The sequence below is a fragment of the Rosa chinensis genome, chromosome 5, assembly GCF_002994745.2.
Source record: "Rosa chinensis cultivar Old Blush chromosome 5, RchiOBHm-V2, whole genome shotgun sequence".
In the NCBI taxonomy this organism is placed as follows: domain Eukaryota; kingdom Viridiplantae; phylum Streptophyta; class Magnoliopsida; order Rosales; family Rosaceae; genus Rosa; species Rosa chinensis.
In genome coordinates this window covers 12,317,981-12,322,465 of record NC_037092.1, presented here as the reverse complement: position 1 = coordinate 12,322,465, position 4,485 = coordinate 12,317,981, and the positions used below count along the sequence as shown (strand labels likewise).

Sequence of the window (4,485 nt, the reverse complement as noted above, 5' to 3'; positions counted from 1 at the left end):
TCCTTTCACCAAGGCCTTGTCAGTGGCTGCATTCCAGAAGCATACAACAAGCATTGGAGTTTTGGCTAGCTTAGATGTTTAGGTTCAGTAGAGAGTTAGTCCAGTTGGAGCATTTAAAATTCTAAGGCTTTTTGAGTTCTTGTATTTTCAGTTGTGATCTTTTGACTTTATTTATCACAACTTATTTGTAATGGCAGTTTATTATTATCAATAAAATTTTTGAGGTATTTTCAGACTTCGGTTATTGCTGCAGCTTTATTGTTTTATTTTGGAAATTATCATCTTGTTTTTGAATATCATACTTGCTATCAGATGGCTTAAATCGTGTATAGCATGATGTTAAGGTTCAAGCAATAATTTTAAGTCATCAGTGTCCAGTAAATTTGCTTGAGTTTCTGGTTTTAGAAACATACAGTCGGACCTAATATATGTTTACTTGTTGATACACATTAACATTTATTGTATCACTTCTGGTTTTGACATATGTGAATTGCAGGAGCATGTGTTTGTGGTTTTGAAACTCTGCATTTTTGATAAAATGTATTCTGTTTCTTGCTCTGCATAAGTAACTGTGATCTGACCATGTTGGAATGGATTTTCGATTTGAGTTTGTCATCTGGCGCGCACTTCAGTAAGTTAAGTAGGTTTTGATGTTCTCTGGTGCAAATCATCGAGCATGATATGTGTGAGTCCAAGGGGGAGATTGTTAGATCAAATATGGACTTAACACATATCATCATAAAGTAATTGATGATTAGCTAAATGTCAAACCTAGTTTAACATGGATACAAACTATAAATCAATACTAGTAACTTAATGAAGCAGTGTATCAATTCATTAAGGATAGTAATCCATTACTTAGTCTACAAGAAAGGCTACAAGATTGTGATACATTAGGATTCTAATTAGGAGACTTGTCCCTTAAGAATTACCTTAATGGAAGGAATCTGAGGGTTAACTCTCCTATATATATGGATGAATTGGTCCCTGTTGCCACCACGTTAATTGCATAAGTTCTGTCCATTGAGAAGCAAGTTGGTAAGCAACAAAAGGCTATATTCTAGTGATCATTGGTGTGCAGTTGCAGAGATGGAATCCATAACAGTAATTGCTGAATGTAAGTCTTGATTCTTATGTGATTATTGTCAAGCTTGCACTACTACACAGAATACTTTTTATGACGTTTGAAAAACGTCATGAAAAAGATTCAATGACGTTTTTCAAACGCCATAACGAATGTCGTCTCTACTGGTGCCATCTTTTCCAAACCATTTCGATGACGTTTGATAAACGTCATTAAAGATTTTTAATGACGTTTGAAAAACGCCATAGAAAGTGTTTCAATGACGTTTTCTAGACGTCATGGAAAGATTTCCATGACATTTTTGAAATGTCATAGAAGAAGATTAACGGCATTTGTGAAACGTCATTGAAAGATCTTTAATGACGTTTTCCAAACGCCATTAAATTTATTTCATATTTAAAAAAAAAAAATTGATTTCTGGTTAAATTCAGAAATCAATTATCTTTTTATTTACACATATCACAATGGAGACATAATACTACTAGTTTCATTAAGAAATCATCACATTTGTTTCATCATTTAGTTCCACTACATCATAAGAGTACCCAAAAAGAAGACCAAAAGTTGATAAACTAGGCTGACCCGCTCCACTCCACTGGTCTCCAACTTGCAGTTGTTCCATACTTTTGCATCTACTTTAAGATAGAAATAGGAAAGAAAAAAAAATAGTAATCAGAACTGAACATATAAGACTGTCTTCACTTTGTGGTAATTTTACTCATACAACCTACTTCCACAGTAACTTTACTCATAAACATACCATGTTCAACCTTCTTTGTGGAGGCTTGTTACTCTGGTGTATCAGGGGCAGCTTTCTTTAGCAATGGCAACAATAGTTCAATCATGGCGCACATATGTGCCTACCACATTCAAAGCAAATTTCAACTTAAATCAGAACTGAACATATAAGACTGTCTTCACTTTGTGGTAATTTTACTCATACAACCTACTTCCACAGTAACTTTACTCATAAAACATACCATGTTCAACCTTCTTTGTGGAGGCTTGTTACTCTGGTGTATCAGGGGCAGCTTTCTTCAGCAATGGCAACAATAGTTCAATCATGGCGCACATATGTGCCTACCACATTCAAAGCAAATTTCAACTTAAATCTGACATTTGAAAAGTTATATTTTAGTAAAAACCAATACATCATTTGAATTCACATAGGGCAAATCAATATTTTAATAAATACGAGACTGCATATATAACTTGGAAATATGGTATACAATGTTATTGTCATTCTAACTTCATTGTGGTCAACAGTAAAGATGTTTTACCTCAGTTTGACCCAAACCAACTTAAGCTCTTGCTATGCTTTCACTTGCAAAATCTTTGGGCTTTTCTCTCATTGCAGCATAGTTATCGTTCTCTTGCACTGACTTTAAAGTAACTGCAGCAAGCAACAAAACTAGAATAAAGAGCATAAATGAACCACAAGGGAAAAAAGAATAAGCCATATCTTCGTGATATTAGACTTACATATCGATGTGAATAACATTCTTCTAGACCCATGGTTGTTGTTTTCTCTACAAACCTGCTTAAGTGTTAACAAGAAATCCAGATAAAAATGTTAATATTCAGTCTATTTTAATATACTAAAATTCAAGGACTGACAAAGGTGTGAAGGCCTGTCAAACAGATTGTTTTGTAACAAGGTTGCTGCAAATTTGAGAAAATTTCAGAAGACTGTTAGCAAGAAAGAAAAATTCACCAATGAAGAACTCTTCAGTTATTTCATTCAAAACTCTCCAGATTTGAAGTAGACATGTAAAGCTACTATTTTGCAAAATTTCAGGTCATTCGCAGTTCAAATGAGTGGTCAAACAAGAATCCAAAGTAGCAGAAAATACTGATTTCTGCAGAAATCCTGAAACAGTGCAGTAATTTCAAAATGGCATAAGTATTTCATTGTAACTCCGTTTTTCATGAAACCAAGCTCAAAATGATCATTGAAGAGTCTATTTTAAGCTATCAAAAACTGAGAGTAAAATAAGAAGTATAGTGTTTTCGAAAATCATGGAATAGCCCACTGGTTCAGCTTGGGTGCTGTCTTTGAGGCATAACTTCAAACACATGGTGTGCAGTAACTAAACTTGATCCTTCCCAGTCCTAATCATCCTAATGGAGTCACTGGACAAAATTACCTTAAAATATGGTATACCCAAAACCAATTATACTCAATCAAAACCTCTACAACCTATTGTCTGAACCTGGAACCCATCGAAATCCTTAATAGAATCACAGTTCGAAAATACCAAATGAGATATCAAATAGACCCAATCACATAGGGATTTTCAATGTGAAGAAAATGTGAGAAATCTTCAATCAAATAGACCCAATCACAGAAGATACTCAATAGGAATAAAACCCAAGAGATATTTCAGATTTAACCTGTGAAATTTTGACAGAGAGCTAGTCAGCCTCTTCTTCTTCTGCTTGATGCAAGAGAACAGTGACTTGATATGGGGATCGGCCTCGCCGTAACATCTTCAGGAAGCAAGAGACGATGGATTGAGACCGAGGATGAAACTCGAGTTGTTTCTGCTTCTTGCTCCAGATCGAGAAGGAAAGGGTCAAGGGAGGGAGGGACGGAGAGAGAACAGAGAAGAAAATTAATTAAAGTTGATTGGAATGTGTAAAGAAGAAAATAGGCTGGGTGGGCAGGCAATTTAAAAAAAAATTAAATTTTTTCAAGTATGACGTTTACAAACGCCATGGATTAGCCTATAATTATGGCGTCTAACGGACGCCGTTTATTATTTCTTACTATGACGTTTATAAACGTCATGGATTAGTCTATGATTATGGCGTTTAACAAACGCCATCTTTTATTTTTTTTATGGCGTTTTTGAAACGTCATGTTGTTTAAAATTTTTTATGGCGTTTCAAAAATGTCACAAAGCTTTTACTATTAAACTATTCATGACGTTTCAACCTGAAAACGTCATTAAAATGTTTTTTGATGACGTTTTTGTCAAAATGCCATAAAAAAACTGTCATTAAAGGCTATCTTTGTAGTAGTGTTGTATGCATATGATTGTGAGCATGTATATGGTTTTACATAATTAACTATAAATTATTATGTGCCTCTTGTAATTCCAAAATGGTCAACTATTATATTAGTTTTGGGTATGGATATAGTCTAGTGGCATAATATTCTCTTCATAAGTGGGAGGTTGTGAGTTCTACTCACGAAAAACTAGTTGTAGCATTTGAGTTGTTTATCTTACACAAAAACAAAAACAAAAAAAACTCTCATTGGACACCTTTTTCTTGCAAATTTAGACGAGTTTCATTTATGAATTCATAATTATATGTATGATATCGGTCATGTTACAGACATATTTAATTGTTGAATATATCCACTTTTTTTTTTTTTTTAACTATGATTCCAAATT

The 4,485-nt window shown here is 33.9% G+C and overlaps 1 long non-coding RNA gene across 8 annotated transcripts; it reads right to left on the bottom strand.

Annotated features, from left to right (window-relative positions):
• Positions 1–1,510: 1,510 nt before the first annotated feature.
• On the bottom strand, positions 1,511–3,714 carry LOC112167051. Of its 8 annotated transcripts, XR_002923577.2 has the most exons (6): positions 3,479–3,714; positions 2,567–2,621; positions 2,365–2,477; positions 2,065–2,164; positions 1,845–1,944; positions 1,511–1,719 (listed from the first exon to the last, which is right to left on the bottom strand). It is a non-coding gene; the product is annotated as an uncharacterized LOC112167051 (long non-coding RNA). The 8 variants fall into 8 exon arrangements; XR_005799158.1 differs by having other exon boundaries at positions 2,365–2,495; positions 2,567–3,714; XR_005799160.1 differs by having other exon boundaries at positions 2,065–2,196; positions 2,567–3,714.
• Between the last annotated feature and the right edge of the window lie 771 nt (positions 3,715–4,485).